This window comes from Crassostrea angulata, chromosome 2 (assembly GCF_025612915.1).
Source record: "Crassostrea angulata isolate pt1a10 chromosome 2, ASM2561291v2, whole genome shotgun sequence".
In the NCBI taxonomy this organism is placed as follows: domain Eukaryota; kingdom Metazoa; phylum Mollusca; class Bivalvia; order Ostreida; family Ostreidae; genus Magallana; species Magallana angulata.
The window spans coordinates 58067733-58090163 of record NC_069112.1 but is presented as its reverse complement, the minus strand read 5'-3'; the positions used below and the strand labels follow the sequence as shown (position 1 = coordinate 58090163).

Below are 22431 nucleotides of genomic sequence, written 5' to 3'. Positions count from 1 at the left end.
TACAATCCTCTTTCTGTGCGTGAGCTCAATACGACATCTTTTTTAAAAAGGAAAGAAATAGCACAAAAATTACATGTTGATATTCGATCAGATGAAATAAGAAATACAGCATTATATGATCTCAGATATATTGGCATAATCCGAAATTTACAATCTGTAACTCAAAATGTTACCATTGATGCAACAGAGCCAGATGGAAATTGTTTTTTTCGTGCAATAAGCAAGGAAATATTGGGGTTAGAAGATTATCATCGACTAATTAGAATCATCATTTGCGATACCCTTCTAAATCACCAACAAACATTCAAAACATGGCTGGAAAATGGAGCTAATCAATATCAACACCATATAGAATTGATGAGAAAAAATAGAACATGGGCAATCGAATTAGAAATTTTAGCAGCATCAACAATTTTCAACTGTGATTTGTATATATTTACGAACAGCTACATCCAAAATCGTAATCAGGGTTGGAAATGGATTAAGTTTCTTCCACAAGAAATACATAATACAGATAAAGCTTATCATTTGGATGGCAATATTTATTTGCATCATACATGGGGAAATCATTATGACAGGGTTGTTTCAGCTATATCACTTTATTAATGTCCACGTGTCTCTATAGAGCTGGGACCTATTTGATTCCCTTTTGTATTCTTGATATTTTGCCTATTTTTAATATTAAATGATGCATATGAATATCAATTCAGACATATCACAGTTTATCAATGTTCAATGACATTTGTTTTCATACTGAGTATGAATCAACCTAAATATGGGTCAATTTTATTACCCAACAACAAACCCATGACAAAAATGAGTTTTACATGTATCAAAATATCTTGTATATCAAAGTATATTCTCTCCTTGTTTCTTCCTGTTTTCTTTAGGTAATATAAGGTGTTGCACATGTATATCTTCAATATTTGAATACATTTTATTTAGATTTTGTACATTGATGGTTCTTTTCAGTGTATTCTTTCCTTTGTTTTTCTCATTCTTTATTTGTGATATATTATGTTGTACATAGATATCTTCATGTTTTGAATGTATTTTATTGCAATTTGCAAATTATATAACCTTAGGAATTTTTTTTTGTTATCAAGCATGAAAATGGATCATGTTTCCTTCATCATAACCAACAAAATAAACATTGTATGGCAATATATTAACTGAATGATACATTGTCATATTATTTTATCAGACATGTCACTCACTTTCAAAATTGGATATTTTAAGACTATGGTTTTTTTTTTAAATTAATAATGTCCACGTGTCTCTACAGAGCTGGGACATTTTTATTTTCTTATTTTATCTTCCCATGTCTTTGTATTCAATTTGTGAGTTGCCGAATAACTCGTCGATATTCAGCCCTGCATTTTGAGTTTTAAAAAGATGTCACTTTTCCATTTCACAAGAAAGGTTTACTACAATGCTAGTTCACATTTTACTTGTCATTCGGATGACAATATTAACTTCATTAATTCATGCGACACCATTATGACAGGGTTGTTTCCACTCATCTAATGTGTACGTGTTTCCATAGAAACTGATAGTTTTTAGAAGAAGATTTTTAAAGATTGTCTCTATATATTTCTAAGTAAAACTTGATCCCTCTCTTGCGGCCCCTCCCTACCCCCGGGGACCATGATTTGAACAAACTTGAATCTAAACTACCTGCGGATGCCTCCACACAAGTTTAAGCTATTCAGGCCTAATAGTTTTTGAAAGGAAGATTTTTGAAAAATACCAACAAATTTTCAATAATTCTCAATTATATCCCCTTGAAAGAGGGCGTGGCCCTTCATTTGAACAAACTCGAATCTCCTTCACCTAGTGGTGCTTTGTGCCAAATTTGGTTGAAATCTGCTCAGTGGTTCTTGAGAAGAAGATGAAAATGTGAAAAGTTTACAACGACAGACAACGGACCCTTTGGCTCAGGTGAGCTAAAACACAATCACATGCCAAGTGGCAAATTTGAGGGAAAATCTTTTTAAAGAAGTTCAGTTGATTTTAAAGTCGGAGAACAAATTATTACTATTATATTTTTGTACATCCCTCCAAAGACAAATAAAGAAACTGTGAGAAGAAGAATCAATTGTATTTTGACCACTCACACAAGTAATGCTAATTCAAAAGTTTTAGCTGGCGATTTCAATTTGGACAAATTAGCTGAAGATTATTTTGTAAAATACATGATTGATAAGTTTAATCTTCAATATTTGAAAACAAGTAGCACCACAGACTATATTTCTGCTTTAGACCATATGTATACAAATGTACTGCATGACAAAATACTGACTTGGAGTACCTAAGAATCATATTATTCAGGCCATAAGCCTTTGTTTTTTTTTTCCTTTTGAAGTTAAAAATCAACTGGGAAAAAACCCATAAAGCTATGTATATTAAAAATTCAAAAGAATAAAACATATACTATTCAATTCTCAGATTGTATTTTTCATTGTAACAGATGCTGACTTTAGCCAAGTTAAAGGCTAGCAAAGGGAACAAACCATACTCTCAGCCATTAAAGGTAAAAGTTTGTGGAGTAAGCAGTACCGCTAGATATCAAGTAGAGAGTGGAGAGAAAAAAGAATACTGTGTCATTGGAATTGCAGACCACAGCATGGCCATGGGGACAAGAAAGCAAATCTTGCTGAAGGCACATCAGTGATAGTGATGCACTACATACATAAAACTGAGCCTACAGAAGGAATAATCATCACCGAAAATACCAAGGTCATGAAAACCTCTGATGTTGATGTTCCTACTGAAATTCGGGGGCATTGATTGCCAACCCCACCTGCTGAAACGTTAACCTTGACCATAAAACAGGTCAAAAGGTCCCCGATTAAGTCCCTTGTGTCAGTGAAGGGAACAGTTATATATAAGTATGAATTTATGTTATTTAATAAATATATCAATTTATATTAATTTATATTAATTAGTAAAATTATCATTCCGTTTGACAAGTAGAATAATGTAATAAATTTTAACTCAGCTATGTTAAGGGCGTCCTTAAAAAAATAGCGATATTTATCACATGAAATGTTAGCCTTTGAACAATCTTGGTATTCTACTCCAAAAAATTGTTAAACAAAGTGATATTTTATCGATTATACAAATTAAATAATTTGTTATCGCATGAGCAATTTTTGAGTCTCTTGGGAATACCCTGTCACGTGATACTGCTAAAAATAGATGAACCAGGAATAATACGAAAAAATGCAAAGTGCAAGGGCATAACATAAACAAATATAGTTATTTCTGTTTCTAACTTGTAAAATGAACCTTCAAAATTTCGAAAAGTGCTGGGAGCTTAAAATATTCAAGTAAGAACAATTATTAAATTCAATGTAAACAGTGTATGAACAGCAATTTACAGGGATTTCCCGCAATTAACGCTTATTTATATCAAATGCGTAGCGATTTCATACAGCTCCCAGCACTTTTTGATATAATGGGGATACAATGGTAAGACATGGAAATTTTCAATATATTTGATCAAGTGTATGCCCTTGCACTACTGCATTTTATCTGACCCATTTCACTTTCAGCGTCATTTGCGTGAAATTCAAACGCAATACTGACTAAGATCATGATTTTAATTTTCATTCTTAAAATAATTAAACGCTGTGAATTTCACTAAAATAATGTTAAAATGTTGTTTCTGTTCACACCAATCATCATTACAAAATTGTTGAAATTAGAAGAAAATAATTTCATCAGTTGCCTCTATTTGGGGGGGGGGGGGGGGGGGTGTAAGTGATGAGTTTGTAATTTACACATTTAGGCCTATGTTTCATAATGATTTATGTTACTATGCTGGTGAATGAATTCTTTTAATGTATAATCAGGTTTACTTGTATTATAATTGATATTTTAGTACTAATTAAAGAAAGCAAGAAGAAACAATATATCAATATAACCAAGAATTTATTTTAATAATCAACTTTACAAATACTATAGAGATTGATTTTCTGTGACAAACTGTTCAAGAAGACTAGTGTTTTCTGATTTTTAGTATTTTTCAGTCATAATGTGGAATTTATGGAAATTGACAATTCTTCTTGCACACTACATGTTCTTCTCTTCTGTCTTTTTGATATTAGGAGGTAGTCCAGTTGATCAGAAAACCAATACCTGAAATGATGAATATATATCAATTCCAAATTTCATTTCAATAGATTAGATATCAATGCAAATTATTATAATAGGTTACATTAGTATCATTATCAAAATGATATTTAAAAACAACAAACTACACATGAAGTTGAAGTTAGTGAGTAAAAGAAATATTTATATAGTACCTACTTTTTATCAACATCCCAACAAGTGTTTTCAGTGGACCATCTACTGCCTAAGTAACCCTGAAAATGAATAATGTGTCATAAATAGCTAGCTATTGTGTTAAAGATAACATGAAAATGAAACAATACTCAATTATTGGGCATATTAATGGCGGTTTCAATGTCAGTGATATTACAACAGGCATAATCAAATGTTTATTCTCTAAAATGTGTGGAAATTCAGTTTGAACACACTTTAATTTTGTCTTAAATAAAATTAATTAGATCTTCATAAAAGAAAACTGAATAAAATAACACATTTCGATTTACTTAAACAACATTGCAATCTTGTCTATAATCATTCCAGATCCTCACAGTAATCTTTGTAGTGCTAGCACATACAGTGTTTGGCCATGGACTTTTTATTGTGTACTTTGAACATGGAGGAAATGCGATCTAATATTATCGCGATATGAGACCAGTAAAAAGCTACAATGAGCCTCAATGCTCTTTATGATCAAAACTAGCGAAATGCAGAACAATTACTTTGCCTGACTGAGTCACCAAACTGATGTTTGAACACAATATTACATGAAAAACAAATGTAAACAAGTAAACAAAATCGAAGCCGAGGAATTTCACTTCGTTTCCGTTCCATCCAACAATATTAGGTAAATAAAACAATATCTAGGGGAAGTACAGATAAATCATACCTTGTTCAGTTGAATCCTATGCCGATTTTTGTCAACGCTGGTTGTAAACGAGTTAAATTCCGAGATATATCACTGAAGTCCACATGTTTATTCTGATCACAGCTGCAAGCGCCGATGTGACGTAGTCAACCTCGACACGTCATCAGACGACTTAGGAATTTCATGATTTCGCGAGATATAAAGAATAGTTTATGATTTTATTTCAGTACACCTTTCTTGAACCATTCAAACCCAATCATTAATCATATTCATTTTGGTAGATGTTTGTTAATTACCGAAATACCCATATCTCGTAAAATCTCATGAATAAGGGGCGGGGCTTATGCAAATTTTTCTAAATCACACGTGGTAGAATTCTTAGACCTTCCTTAACATAGCTGAGAACGTTCATATTTTTTTTTTATGTGAAATGGAATTACAGTTTTATGCTATTTACAGATGGACATCACAAAAACAGTTAAAATTAAGGGCAACGATGTCCAGGTAAAATCTTTAACAATAAAGGATGACACAGACACTGTCAAATTGTCCCTTGGAGGGACTTGACATCAACATCAGGAGTTGGCAAATACCTCTGCTTTACTGATGTTGTAGTAACATCATTTAATGATGAAACTTCAGTTTCCAATACATTGAAAACATCAATTAAGGTGAATAGTTAGTGTTTTTTTTTTCAAACATATATAAATAGTGCCTGTTTGGGATGGTAACAGTTGAAATTGACACCACAAGAAAAGCATCGTCAACCGACGCAAAGCGGAGGTTGACAATGGTTTTAGAGGGGTGTCAATTGCAACTGTTATCCTCCCAAACAGGCACTATTAATTTTGTTATACTGAATGTCTTAATTTTTAAGAAAATTTTACTGCTTTTATATAAGGAATCATTCAGTATTATGATGTGATAATTTTGGTCGGAGCGTGATCAAATCCAATAAAGCCCGAAGGGCTTTATGATAGATTTGATCACGCTCCGACCGAAATTATCACCTCATAATATTCAACGAATGATTCCTTATTACTTATATTTATATAACTCTAAGCCACCGTACGATTAAATATTTAGATATAAATAAGCAAACCCCGCTGGCGCCTCAATTTGGCGTCAATTGAAGTTATGGGTTTTATAGTACAAAATCGAAACGTAGTGTTATCACAGGCAAAGACACTGGAGAATGTAAATATATAGGAATAATGTGAATTCTACAGCGAACCGTACGCGCATAATTTTCGCGCATGTAACAATTTGTAATGTTACTCGTTGCTAAGTACGTTGCTAACGCTGAGGGTAATAGAACGGATTAGGAACTGTGTCTTAACCAATCATATTTCAGTATTTAACTTTTTATGTCTCAAATTTCACTTTTTTTCAGTAACATTTTTGTATTTCAAAACATATTGCTTAACACTAAACAAAATTATTCTGACAGTATTAGAAGTTGATGCCATTTGATGAATATGCTTGCCCAATTATACAGTTTTATGTAAATTTTGTAGAGTATTTGTAGAGTATTCGTGTGTGTAGTTTTTGATGTTTATCTTTCATTACAACAATTTTTGTGATCATTTTATTTTTCTTTCAAGACTGCACAAGTTAATATGAATTTTTTGATGTCACAAATGTCACTTATTTTTCGACAACATCTTTATATTTTAAAACACATTGCTTAAAAAACCAAAAAGTTTTCTGGCAGTACCATTATTAGAAGTTTTTGTGTAAATTGATGTAAATTGTGTAAAAACTGCTTGCCCAATTTTACAAGTTTATTTACATGTAGAATGTCAAGTTGTAAATCTTTTTAAAGTATTAGTGTGTAGAGTTTTTGTGATTTTATTTCATCACAAAAACTTTAGTGATCATTAAATTTTTCTTCCAAAACTGTGAAGGTTTACATAAATTTTGGGATGTCTCAAATCTCACTTTTATTTCAATAACCTTTTTGTATTTTAAAACATTTGCTTAACATGGCAAACAAAATTATTTTGACTATATTAAGAATTTTAGCGTAAATTGGTGCCATTTAATGAAACTGCTTGCCCAATTATACAGATTTATGTAGAAGGCCAAGATGTATATTTTGTAAAGTATTAGTGTGTGTAGTTTTTGAAGTTTATCTTTCATTACAAAAATTGTTGTGATCATTTTATTTTTCTTCCAATACTATAAAGGTTAATATAAATTTTGATGTCCCAAATATACCTTTACAAACATTTCCTGAAAATTTAAACACATTACCTTTATATCTCAAAGCTTCAACAATACACAGGTGCTTGTCAATTTCATGTCCATGTTGTGTCAGTTTTTACAATACATTTCCATATATTACGTCTTTCTTTCATTATGTTTTTATTTGGTAACCAATGTCCATAACAGTATTTGTTTACATTTTGTCATTATTATTGTCACTTTTTCATTTTTTTTTTCAGTTGTCTTGTTTTATGTGTAAACATTTTTTTTATATTTTTACATGAATATTACCTCATGTACCAAATGCTCCAATGCTTATACAAACTACTCAGATTCTTATACAAAATTCTTGTTACTGACTAAAATAAATTGTTCACTTAATAACTGGGGTTTTTTTTGTATGTGCGAGTCAAAGAAAAAAAATCACAATTTTAACTAAAGTTCTGAAAGAATACCTTAACACCCAAAACCAATATCAGAATTTAAAGAACTAAATATCCTTCATAAAACTTTATTTGTCTATTTCTGAAATTGTGCAATTTTTAAAATAATATTTTATTTAAAGATGAATTGCCTATTTTTAAAATGAACACTGTGGCCTATGGGCCTCTTTTTTTAAAATGCGACAAGTTGACGAAGGCTGTATACTTTCAACTTTTCTTGGAATTTCATTGTAATTAGTTTTATACAACTGTACTTATAAACTTCATTACTAACTTACATGTAATTCATAATCAAATTCTGCATACTGAGAACACGAATAAAATCACCAATCAATGCCTGTTCTGGATCATCAACTCGTGTCAGTACTTTCAGTACTTTGATTTCATTATGTACTCTCTTTAATATATTATTTTTACTAACTATCTCTTGTCGACGGTTTATAAAATGTGATGTATGTTATTCATCAATATTTTCTGAATTGTTATATGTTAAAGACAATATACTTTTGTTTCTCAGTGGTTGTTAAGTTTGGTGGTAAATCATGAACAATCATGGATTCATATTTCATATGCAATACATGGTGACCCTGCTGTCAGAAAAATTCTGGATTTTGGTGATGATTTTATTAAGAAACTTTTAGATAAGACAACCAACAACATTTGGGTTGATGTTTTAAAATCATGATTGTATGTACTGGCATCATATATTGGTAACTTGCTAAATTCTTACAAGGCTACTTCATCTCCTGTATGGTACAATTCTAAGATAACGGTTGGTAAGAAAAGTTTGTTTATAAAATACTGGTATGAAAATGGTGTAAAAACTATTAATGATTTCTTAGATAGTAATGGAACTCTTCTACCAAAAGAAATGTTTGAAAACAAATTTAACATTAGTCATGTGTGTACAATGCAATATAATAGCATTTTAAGTGCCATTGCAAAGTTTTTAAGACTTTTAAGTTTCACCAAAGAAATGTATTGTTATACTATTGATCCAGTTATACCATTGTATTATGAGCCATTGTTCTTTTATGTACCAATATTATCTATAAAAATATTAACACTAAAGACAAAACTCCAGCTTATGTTGTCTGATGGAAATCTGAAATGTCACTTAATGGTTATTTAGAAAAAAACCCACCAAAGATGTATTCAAAATATGTTTTAATGTGACCAAAGATTCTGCTGCTCAATGGTTCCAGAATAGAATTTTACACAGAATTCTCTCAGTTAAAAATTATCTGAGGAAGATAAAAGCTACTGATAACGATGATTGCACATTCTGTGGGAATTCTACTGAAACTATTGAGCATGTTTTTGTTAGTTGTGCCCATTCATTAGCTATGTAGAATCAGTTTAGTATTCACATTTATAATACTACTTCAGAAAGAGTTTGTTTCAATATATCAAATGTCATTTCTGGAAATTGTCCTCTTCTAGATACAAACATGGTTGTGATTTTCCTTATTTTATATGGAAAACTGTTCATTTTTTATTGCTCTAAACAAAACAAACTTCCATGTTTATCTGGTTTATAATATTACTTAAAAGTGAAATATGAAATTGAAAAATGTATATCTTATAAAAATTCTGAAATGAAAATATTTGACAAAAGATGGACTTTGTGGAGAAATATTTTTCAAGATTAGACTCGGATACTTTCTTTTCTGTGCGTTGTATCAACTATATTCCTCAAGCTATTTATTGTATATTCTTGTTGAGATTGTATGAGTGTATGTATAAATGTCTATGTAAAGAATTTATAAATTGCAAATAAAAAAAAAAATTGGTGGGAAATAGGAAGGTAGATGCTGCTTATAAAAGTTCGGAAGTGATGCTGAGCAAATTTTTAATTTGACTTTCTTAAAATTACCTTTAAACGTCTCCTCGCCACTGGTCAATTTGCATATTTGTTGCAGAAATAATACTGTCCACAGGCGGCATGTGAAAAGTTGCGCATTTCCCCAATGAACTCTAATGTGATTTCTTTCCTCTGACTATTAGGTGATGTAAGTATGTCTGTGTACTAGAATGAAATGCATGTATGTTTATTTAATGGAATTTATGGATCTCTTTGAATTATACCATTCTTTTGCTAATGTGTCAGAAATTTTAATTACTCAAGTTCATAAAGCCACAACACTGAAGTCAAAATTAGATAAGTTAGAAAACGCAATTCAAAGTCTTTTGGAAGGAAACATTTCTCCCTTTTTGATTTCAAAACACATGTTTGGTAGATTTCTCTTGCGGAAATCAATCATAAGCTTAGAAAATCTTACCAGAAATTTTATCTGGTACACACCGATCCATCCTATTACTATTCTAATGGACAATTCCTTTTTGCCAGAATCAAAAACGAGTTGTACATTACAGTTAAATTCCCTATTTCATCCCAAAGTACCCCCCTTCAACTGTATAAGGTCCTAAGTTTACCTGTACCAACTTCTGAGAATGTAACAGAAAAGATGCAGGCCACCCAACTTTTATCTCTTTCCAGTTATTTTGCTATAACCAGTCATCATGATTATTTTGTCTCTTGGAGTACTGAGGATCTTTCTAATTGTGTACAAGGTTCTGTAAGGATGTGTAATTTTAATGTTCCCTTGAATCATATTACTATTCCAGACTGCACTATGGCTTTATTTGCAAACAATATCAAACAAGTTAAGGAGCTTTGTAATTTTAGGTAAATACCTACATTGTTAAGCTCTGATATCATTGAGCTTACAGCTACACAAGTTCTGTTATACAACACCCCTACTGTTATTCCAGATTGTCATGAGGAGAAGAAGGTATTGAAAGGCTGTGCTTTTTGTGTCATATAGATTCCTTGTCGATGTTCGTTATCCACAGAATCATTAAATTATGCCCCACGTTTAGTAGATTGTTATCTATCAACAGATAATTTTTCAGTTATTCACCAAGTTAATTTGGCATTATAACAAGAATTTTTTGACGAGTCTAAATTAGGCCATATTTTTGGAAATTCATTCTTACCTAATCCAGTCAACATGACAATTCCAGACTTCAAATTTTACAACCATTCTATATCACAAGTGTTAGCAAATGATCAGAAAGCACATCTCAGTTTGAGGAAAATAGCTAGTGCTGTAAAGAGTGATAGAAAAATATTTCGAACTTTAGCTGAACCTTTAATTAGGGCCCCGCAAAGATTTGCGGGTGCCCTATAGTAATCACTCTGTCCGTCCGTCCGTCTGTCACTCTTCCGTCCACAAATTTTCTGTTTTTTTTCTAATAACTTTTTTTATGGTTGCCCAATCAAGTTCAAATTTGGTATGGTAGTTCAGTAGGCAGAAATACATATTTTGATGCTAAGTTTGGTTCTCTATGTCTTCTGGTTTGGAGCTGGGGTGGTGGGGTAGATTCCTTAACTATGCATAAGAATGAATGGGCAAAGAGAGATAACTGCTGAGAATGTTACCATTGTATACTAGGAAGGCTGTGCAATATTTGTCCTTTGGGATTAATTAACCTTCCACAGGAAGAAAATCCTAAGCTTTATCTTTATCTGTCACATTGAAATCAATTACTGCACTGCCTGTGTCTGCAAATGAACTTTGTTTTGAAGTTAAGGTCAATTTTGAATGACGTGTAGTATTGTGTACATTCTTTGAAATATGGATTTAAAATATAATATTCATACTTTATTTTGGTTAAAATACCGTACACAATGATTTATGATAATTTTATTGAATTCTAAAATCAAGATATATATTAAGATATCCTTTTTCACTATTTTATTTTTTAATTATAATTTATTTTATTTTTTTCTGCCTTAATGCTGTTAATTTTAACAGGTAATCAGATAATAACCCCATTCTGTCATTTCTGAAAAAAAAACAAATCTTATTGTAAATTTAGTGGAAAGGATAAGTGAGCAGAACAATTAACCCCCTGGGATTAATTATCTTGCCTGCTGCAGAAAATTTAGAGGATTATCTCTATCTGTCATATGAAGATTAATGAACACCTTTGTCTGCAACTGATGTTTGTTTTGAAGTTGAGGTCAACCCTGGGTGATACAATGTATTTGCATTCACTGAAGGCTTGCATTTTATAAAACACCTGTTTAAATCTGTTTTAAATACACATTTAATTTAGTTTTTTTTTATAAGATATGAGGTTATCTCTGTTTTATGCAGATACAAGGTTACTATTTAGAGTTTTTGGACATTCAGGAATTATCTTGAAATTTTAAAAATACAGTTGTTACTTATAATTTTCATATTTCTTTTTTTAAATGTAATCAAATTAAACTCTCATTCCATGAGCTGCACCCTTATATTTTTACCCCTCAGTTTAACACTTTAATTGTTGGATGAAAATCATATCCAACTACAAATCATGAGATCCTATATATTGCAGTTCCTTACATCTTATGCCGGGCATTTATTTTTCATCATTGTTAATATAAAGAGGATGGAATTCAAAGTTTTTTTCACTTCTGTATATTAATTGTCATAGCGGGGCCCTTCCTGACTGGTCAGTTTTCTAGTTGATTTATGTTTTTGGTTATGTTCTTTTAAATTTGAGCTTTTAGGGACGAAAGCAGTTATAGCAAGGGAGAAAGTAGTCATATTGCAGATATTATTTGAAAAATAATAAATGTCAGAAAGGACAGTTATAACTTAATGACCTTTGTGTACAAAAGAATTTAATATTTCATTTATATTTTTTTTTTGTTTACATTGTCTGTTGTTTTTATGATACATGTATTTGTATAAGTTCCTTTTTTATTCATTAAGAGACGGATTAATTGAAGGGAAAGATTTGTTTAGACAGCTGTTCTTCCCACAAGGAAGAATGTTCTTGGTGTCATCTTTTTATTTGATAAGTAAAAGGTGTAAAATGATACTATGGTTTCACGAATGTTTCAAGTTAATCCGTAACCAATATATAGAGATGTCATTTATTTGTTTAGTTCATTCTAGCTGCTAGATTTATTAGGTGTTCATCTGTTAGTAGTTGTTCTTTAGGTTCGCTTTAATCTTTTGTTAATTCCGTGGTGAGAGTAAGTGCCATCCATTAGACCTTTTGTTAGGGGATTATCCTGTAGCGTCAGGTTCTAAGTCGAGCCTCGGTCAGTTTAGAATAAATAAATACATCACGTGATCACCAAATTAAATAGAATTACCTATTCAGAAATTAGTTTTGAACAAAGATTTTGATTGGTCAGTACCTGGGCAGGGAATCGCGGGTCTCCGATCTAGATAGCGTCCCCTCCGTGGGTCACTCTGATCGGAGACGCTAATAAAGCAAGTTTAATTTTTATTACCAAAACTTAAGGACAGAACTATTTAAAAGTTGGATATATCTCAGTTATAATGATTAGAATTGATTTCTTATTTAATTCAGTTATTTTTCTTATTACTGAACTTTGACCCGGAATATTTTATGTTGATCGTAGACGTTTAGATTTTACATTTTACACTTTTAATATTGGAAAACATTCTACAGTTGAGTTATCGAAAACACAATTTCCTCTAAATCTAGCATTTGCTTGTACAATACACAAGACCCAGGGAATCACTACAGACAAAATAGTTGTATCATTTGACGGACCATTCAGACTAGGTCAAGCCTATGTAGCCTTGAGTCGATGCAAGGACATAGATAGATTATGTCTTACTAGTTTTGATAAAACTAAAATAAAAACAAGTCAACTGGTTCATTCAGAAATGAAACGACTGAGAACCCAAATGCCGTTTACTACAAGCTCGAGAATTCAAGACTTTGATGAAATTCAATTTCTGAAAATTTCTCACATTAATATAAGATCATTGAAATGTCATTCACAAGATCTTAAAAACGATGCATGTTTGTTATCTTCACATATAATTTGCATTTCAGAGTCATGGTTGTCAAAACAAGACAAGGATAATTCATTACAAATATCTGGATTTTACATGTATAGGAAAGATAGAAAAGACAGCTATAAAAATCTCAAAAGTGCTCAAAAGAAATATGCACAAAATGTAACCAGAAAGGTGGAGTCTCAATGTACGATAAAAATACCATACAATCTGAAATAATTGGTTCTTCAGATCAGGACTCTTCTGAAATGCTTGTCGTTAAAGTCTTCAACGATGAAATGCCACCGCTCACAATTGTTTCCCTTTATAGACCAAATCATGTCAATATGACGTCTTTGAAAAATACTTTGCAATTAGTATTACACAAATGTCAAACAAAGGGGGGTTTATGTTTGCTTATTGGAGATTTTAATATTGATTTCTTACAAAAGAGAGACTCTGTAGTAAGCAAATTCTGTTCTGAAAGGCAATTTCGGCAAATTATATCTGGTGCTACCCATGTTTCTGGCTCTCTGTTGGACCATATTTATATAAACAATGAAATCATTCATTATTTCTCGGGGATAATTCCAACATATTACTCTGACCATGATGCAATTTACTCCTGTATTCCAACAAAACCTAATAGCGTACCTTCTGGGAAGCACATTTCCATCAATGATGAAGAAAAGGATGATGATGTAATAGCAAAATCACATGATGAAAAAAGAGTATATAAATCAACCGTAAATCCAAAACGTAAAACAAAGAAAACGACCAAAAGATCTCAAACAAACAAAAATGTCTCTTCACATATCAATATCCAAGAGAACGTTAGCATCATCGATGAAAATTACAATCCCCTTTCTGTGCGTGAGCTCAATACGACATCTTTTTTAAAAAGGAAAGAAATAGCACAAAAATTACATGTTGATATTCGATCAGATGAAATAAGAAATCCAGCATTATATGATCTCAGATATATTGGCATAATCCGAAATTTACAATCTGTAACTCAAAATGTTACCATTGATGCAACAGAGCCAGATGGAAATTGTTTTTTTCGTGCAATAAGCAAGGAAATATTGGGGTCAGAAGATCATCATCGACTAATTAGATTCATCATTTGCGATTTCCTTCTAAATCACCAACAAACATTCCAAACATGGCTGGAAAATGGAGCTAATCAATATCAACACCATATAGAATTGATGAGAAAAAATAGAACATGGGCAACCGAATTAGAAATTTTAGCAGCATCAACAATTTTCAACTGTGATTTGTATATATTTACGAACAGCTACATCCAAAATCGTAATCAGGGTTGGAAATGGATTAAGTTTCCTCCACAAGAAATACATAATACAGATATAGCTTATCATTTGGATGGCAATATTTATTTGCATCATACATGGGGAAATCATTATGACAGGGTTGTTTCGGCTATATCACTTTATTAATGACCACGTGTCTCTATAGAGCTGGGACATATTTGATTCCCTTTTGTATTCTTGATGTTTTGCCTGTTTTTAATATTAAATGATGCATATGAATATCAATTCAGACATATCACAGTTTATCAATGTTCAATGACATTTGTTTTCATACTGAGTATGAATCAACCTAAATATGGGTCAATTTTATTACCCAACAACAAACCCATGACAAAAATGATTTTTACATGTATCAAAATATCTTGTATATTAATGTATATTCTCTCCTTATTTCTTCCCGTTTTCTTTAGGTAATATATGGTGTTGCACGTGTATATCTTCAATATTTGAATACATTTTATTTAGATTTTGTACATTGACGGTTCTTTTCAGTGTATTCTTTCCTTTGTTTTTCTCATTCTTTATTTGTGATATATTATGTTGTACATAGATATCTTCATGTTTTGAATGTATTTTATTGCAATTTGCAAATTATATAACCTTAGGATTTTGTTTTTGTTATCAAGCATGAAAATGGATCATGTTTCCTTCATCATAACCAACAAAACAAGAATATAATTCCTGGGTCCCCCGCCGGTCAAGCAGTATACTAGTATCGAGTCTATCGACCAAGGCTGAGTTTCGAACTTGACCAACGTATTGGTGGTATAAACATTTGGTATAAATTTAATGAAAATCCGTCAAAGTTTGTAGGCATGAGAGCGCTTACAAGGTCAATTTTTGGATAAACTGGGGTCATTATTGTGGTCAAAGTCCCATAACTCCAACAAAAAGTATTGACCAATGCTGATTTTCGAACTTGACCAAGGTATTAGTGGTATAAACATTTGGTATAAATTTAATGAAAATCCGTCAAAGTTTGTAGGCATGAGAGCGCTTACAAGGTCAATTTTTGGATAAAACGGAGTCATTAGGGCCCCGCAAGGATTTGCGGGTGCCCTATAGTAATCACTCTGTCCGTCCGTCCTTCTGTCCGTCCGTCCGTCTGTCACTCTTCCGTCCACAAATTTCCTGTTTTTTTTCTAATAACTTTTTTTATGGTTGCCCAATCAAGTTCAAATTTGGTATGGTAGTTCAGTAGGCAGAAATACATATTTTGATGCTAAGTTTGGTTCTCTATGTCTTCTGGTTTGGAGCTGGGGTGGTGGGGTAGATTCCTAGCTATGCATAAGAAGAATGGGCAAAGAGAGATAACTGCTGAGAATGAATGGGCAAAGAGAGATAACTGCTGAGAATGTTACCATTGTATACATGGAAGGCTGTGCAATATTTGTCCTTTGGGATTAATTAACCTTCCACAGGAAGAAAATCCTAAGCTTTATCTTTATCTGTCACATTGAGATTAATTACTGCACTGCCTGTGTCTGCAAATGAACTTTTTTTTGAAGTTAAGGTCAATTTTGAATGATGTGTAGTATTGTGTACATTCTTTGAAATATGGATTTGAAATATAATATTCATATTTTTTCTGGTTAAAATACCGTACACAATGATTTATGATAGTTTTATTGAATAGAGGCAAAGCCTAGGTATCATTGCATTGGTATCAATTCTTTGTTTTTTTAAAAATTTTTATTTCATCCCATGTTAACCCACTTTATCCCGTGGATATGACTCATTGGATATTTTTTTGATATTCCACAGTTGTGACTCTACAATGGGATTTGCCTAGGCATAATGAAGTAAAAATAATGTAGAGTTTTATAAACAGTGTAAACATTGATTGCGGTGTATAAAATATGGGATAAATAGAATCTCATGATTTGTAGTATAATATGATTTTTATCCAACTTGTGTGTTTTATCCCCTCACTAAGGCTCAAGAAAAAAACACTTTAATTGTTGGATGAAAATCATATCCAACTACAAATCACGAGATCCTATATATTCCAGTTCTTTACATCTTCTGCCGGGCATTTATTTTTCATCATTGTTAATATAAAGAGGATGGAATTCAAAGTTTTTTTCACTTCTCTATATTAATTGTCATAGCGGGGCCCTTCCTGACTGGTCAGTTTTCTAGTTATTGTGGTCAAAGTTCGATAACTCCAACAAAAAGTATCGACCAATGCTGATTTTCGAACTTGACCAAGGTATTAGTGGTATAAACATTTGGTATAAATTTAATGAAAATCCGTCAAGGTTTGTAGGCATGAGAGCCCTTACAAGGTCAATTTTTGGATAAAACGGAGTCATTATTGTGGTCATAGTCCCATAACTCCAACAAAAAGTATCGACCAATGCTGATTTTCGAACTTGACCAAGGTATTAGTGGTATAAAAATTTGGTATAAATTTAATGAAAATCCGTCAAAGTTTGTAGGCATGAGAGCGCTTACAAGGTCAATTTTTTCATAAAACAGAGTCATTATTGTGGTCAAAGTTCGATAACTCCAACAAAAAGTATCAACCAATGCTGATTTTCGAACTTGACCAAGATAATAGTTGTATAAACATTTGGTATAAATTTAATGAAAATCCGTCAAAATTTGTAGGCATGAGAGCGCTTACAAAAAAGTGTGACGGACGGACCCACGGACACATGGACACCCGGACGGACGCCCGGCATTTCTATGTCCCCGCACCGCGTTGCGGCGGGGGACAAATAAACATTGTATGGCAATATATTAACTGAATGATACATTGTCATATTATTTTATCAGACATGTCACTCACTTTCAAAATTGGATATTTTATGACTATGTTTTTTTTTTTAAAAATTAATGATGTCCACGTGTCTCTACAGAGCTGGGACATTTTTATTTTCTTATTTTATCTTCCCATGTCTTTGTATTCAATTAGTGAGTTGCCGAGTAACTCGTCGAAATTCAACCCTGCATTTTGAGTTTTAAAAAGATGTCACTTTTCCATTTCACAAGAAAGGTTTACTACAATGCTAGTTCACATTTTACTTGTCATTCGGATGACAATATTAACTTCATTAATTCATGCGACACCATTATGACAGGGTTGTACGTGTCTCCATGGAACCGGAATATCAAATAACATTTTTGTATTTTGTAATCTGAATTTTCCTTTATTTTTGATATATGTTCCTGTATAAACATATTTTAAATTATTAAAAAAAATTTATTCTGGTGTTCTCTGACACATGATCATATTCATGTTTAGAAATGTTTATTTTTTATCCATCACAAACTTGGAAATAGATATTATTCAATTGTCCTTCACAATATTGACTTCCTTCATACATGTGGTAACAAAAAGGGCAGGTTTGTGTCCACTTTGTATCGATGGATATTTTAATGTTTATATTTTCAGCAATTGATATGTCCACGTATCTCTATAGAGCTGGGACATATGTGATTTTCTTATGTATTCTTGAGATTTTCCCCATTTTTAATATCAAATGATGCATATGAAAATCAATTCAGACATATCATCACAGTTTATCAATGTTCAATAACATTTTTATTCAGACTGAGTATGAATCACACTGGATATGGGTCAATTTTCTTACCCAACAACAAACCCATGACAAAAATGATTTTTACATGTATCAAAATATCCTGTATATTAATGTATATTCTCTCCTTGTTTCTTCCTGTGTTCCTTATGTATGTTGTTTATGTGAAAGATAAATACGGGAGTCTTGTTGGGGATTCCATTAATGAATACAGATTCCACATATTTCAGTTTAACAACAGAGATAATTATGATGAAAACCATGTTCAAATGGCTAATGAATGCCCTATCTGTTGTAAGGTATGTGTGCAAAATTGCAGACATGCATATATTGTAATTGGTTAACATTATTCAATGAACGCCCCATACCATAGTGAATCTCAATGCCTTTTACTTGTTTCAATATAAAAAAGTCTAAATTTTAAAAATTTAAAAACAACAAAATATTTGTCTTTTGCAGTAAAGTTTGCTCATAAATCAATCTAATAATCTCCCATATTAGTTATCAATCCATTATTTTCAAATTCTAAAAAAGAACTCAACAACAATTTATACTTATAGAATTTGGGAAATCAAATGCAGAAAACTTACAACAAATAAGTTTTAAATGAAATTTTTATCTTTTGAATAACAATCTGCAAAAATAATGTAAAGTCAAATCAAAAGTGAAGAGTTGAAGTTTTAAGGAATTTTGGTGACTGCTATAATAGGATTGAATCATGATATTTTGAAATACTTATACAGTCTCATAACTGCAGCGGCGTGGGCATACAAATTGAGTAACACGTGTTAACGCGTTATGAAAATGTTCATGCACACATCACTGCAGTTATATGACTGTATACTTAAAAAAATCATGATTTATTGATTATATTTATATATTTTTTAACTTCTTGCCTTGTCTGCAAATGTGATATATACCTTATATTCCTATCTTATCCTAAGGGTAAATTAATATTAATGTAATTAATAATATTAACATACATCTACATGGTCATCTTAAAGAAACATTGCGTGTTATGGCAGTATTTATGGGTTTTGGGCTCTCAGTTTTGAACAATTTAATGGTTTCCCAACCAACAAACGCTCAGTTGAAATCAAGATAAAGCGAAAGTTTCTGCAGATTGGATTTGCCACTGACATGAAACACAAAGAGTTAGGGGAATTTTCTGATATTTTTTTACAGAGTTTTGTAGAGAGGAACTTGACAACCCAAAAATTCCAACTCCAAAACTACAAGTGGCTTCAGAGGAACCAATCAACAGACAAGACCCTCTTGTATGGACTGATTTGTCACTTTTGCAGGTGAAGCAGGAGGCCTATACATTGGTTACCATGAGCCAGAAAGAGCGTGATGACCTAAAGAAAATGTATGAGTGTTTATATGAAACTTCATTTCCAGGTGATGCAATAGCAAGGGTAGCCAAAAAGTACAGCACTGTCTATTGGACTAATGAAATGTATGGTTCTTTTTCTAATTCCAGGTGCAAAAACTACAAGATGCTGATGCCTAAATTGGAAGAAGATGATTCCAAGCTTGATCCTGATTTCGGTGATATTAGGCCAGGAAAAGTTTTACACTATCTGATGCATTCAATCGAAGTAAATTGTTGTATTAAAGTTCATCTTTTGGCTGTTGTAGATTGGTTCAGGAAAACAAATGCAGATCTTGGTTACCTCCATCCTATCACTAGTTGGCAGAGCAGAATGTTGGGCCTGCATCCTAGATACCGATTCAGAGGATACTGGGAAAGTGTGCTTGCACCTTAAAGAATCATTGTGTTAGAAAGTTCATTGTTGTGTCGCCATTACCACGCCATGTGTTTTCTTAAAAACAGTGAAGTGAAAATCATTCAGATTAATTTAAAATTAATTTCATTTTTGTGAGTATTCTAAATTGGAAAAGGAATCAAACCAGAGATAGAATATTAATAATTTTATTGTATCACTGAAATGAGGATTAAGCTATTTAAATATTGTGTACCTATATGTAAATAAATCACAGGGCATATCGCTAAATATATCCACTTTCAGTCTCCCAGCAACTCAGTTGTTGCACTAATTTTTTCTTACAATACATTGTTTTTGTGCAGATCTTTTTACAGTGGTGAGTGATAATGATGTATTTGTAAAATGTGATAACTTAAAATTTGTTGAGTCTTAATAGTTTAAACAAATTTAACTGCTATATTGTTGTATGTTATTTTTAGATGGCTTCAAAATAAGATTTTTTATATCTAGTTACATGTAACTTATAACCTTTAGGTAATAGTGCTTTTAACTATGTAATTTTTTCTATTCTTAGTGATTTGATTCTATTCTTTTGAAAAAGGAGGTCTACACGTAGCAAGAGCTGGGCAACAATCATATTTTTCAATCTATCTTTATCAGTTTAATATATAATGCATTATCCTCTGATAGATTTGAACAATACTTTTTTTATTCCTTCACATTTACATTTTTTTAAATATTTTAGTTAATGTGTGTCAGAAGCTGATACATGTGTATGTGAAAAGAACTTTATAATGCACAAATTTTATGAATTTTATATTTTCATCATTTCTTATCATATTCTGTTATATCAATATGCTATAAAAACCAATAACATATGTGAAATGAGTCCATGTATCAATGACTTCTTTGTTAACTTAGTAGGATCATATTAAATATTTAAAATGTATAATTGATTTTTTCCCTTTTATTTATAAACTCAATAGCAAACGGAACAAAGAACATGAGAATATTGATAAAACTTTTGTTTTCTAAACAGATGTAGTGAAAAAACATTTGATTTTATCAAAGAAAGCATTATCTCAGTACATTTGATTTAAACATAATTACCTCTCTGTTTGACATTAATTAAAAATGATATTTTATTTTTATAAATAGTTTTTGCATAGCAGAAACTATTTGGAATCACTTTATTAGTTTCCGCAGTCTGAAACTGTATTGAAATTTGCTGAAACTCTTAAGATATACTAATTATGCATCTATCAAGATTTCAGGTTTGTTTCCTGAATGCGGAAACTATTTGGAATCTTGGTCTAAGTTTCCGCAGACTGATACTAGATTGAAATTTACTGACACTATTTTGTATTATAGTTGTGCCTTTATCAGAATTTCTAGAATGTTTTTACAATGTGGAAATCACTTGGAAATGAAATATTTAGTTTCCGCAGACTGGAACTATATGGAAACTAATTAAAAACAATATAAGTGAAACATCAACATCAAGTTTCCATATAGTTTCAGTTTTCCTGAAACTTGATTTTTCATCCAGTGCATAATTTGCAGATAAGTTAAAACAATAAACTGGTCCTCTATGTTAGTGGGGAAGGATTGATAGAACTGGACCGGTAGGAGGGTGGAATACCATGCAGGATGCACTGGAGAGAATACCACATGTCTCTTTATACAGGTGTCCTTTTGAAGGGTGCCCGTATTCCAGTGCCGAACAGGTAACCCGTCATGGGAACTTCAGACATAAGGGTACGGTGGAACCTCTACCGGTTCGGGTGGCTAACACCAAGTACAGGCCACCAGGAGACAGGTAAATGCCCCTCGATCCGGTGACACAAGCCAGAGACATCTACCGGAAAGAGAAAGCCAAGAAGAGAAGATTGCAAACAGACACCACTGCAGGTGAAAAGTTAGAGCATACCTTAGTAGTATCCAGGGATCAAGAGGTAGTGCTACAGGAAGAGGAAGCGATTATCATCACCGGAAGATTGTGGGGGAAGTTTAGTACAAAAACTGATGAAGAATTCAGACCTTGAACTATACAAGCTTATCTTTTAAACAGATTGATGACGAGCGCCGGCGCCATCCTAAAACACAGAAGCAGATTTATAAAACCATTGGTTTGAATTCCTGAATCGATTAATTAACAAAAAGAAGGCACAGTGGTGTGCTGGAATTGTGCTGAAATGGGGTCTCAATTTAGAATCAAGAGAAGGCTTAACATCGGCAATGGCATAGCTTTTTAACTGTGCCTTAATCATTATGTTTCAATTTCGATGTGAATATTTTAAAGAACCATTGGTACTGTTGTGTAGCAATCGTATCTTCTCGGGCCTTTCCGGCAAGCTCGGAAAACATATCAAAT

At 32.0% G+C, this 22431-nt stretch overlaps 1 long non-coding RNA gene across 1 annotated transcript; it reads right to left on the bottom strand.

Annotated features, from left to right (window-relative positions):
* Positions 1-3919: 3919 nt before the first annotated feature.
* Positions 3920-5378, bottom strand: LOC128173724 (uncharacterized). The gene is made up of 3 exons (XR_008242548.1): positions 5003-5378; positions 4315-4370; positions 3920-4143 (listed from the first exon to the last, which is right to left on the bottom strand). It is a non-coding gene; the product is annotated as an uncharacterized LOC128173724 (long non-coding RNA).
* Between the last annotated feature and the right edge of the window lie 17053 nt (positions 5379-22431).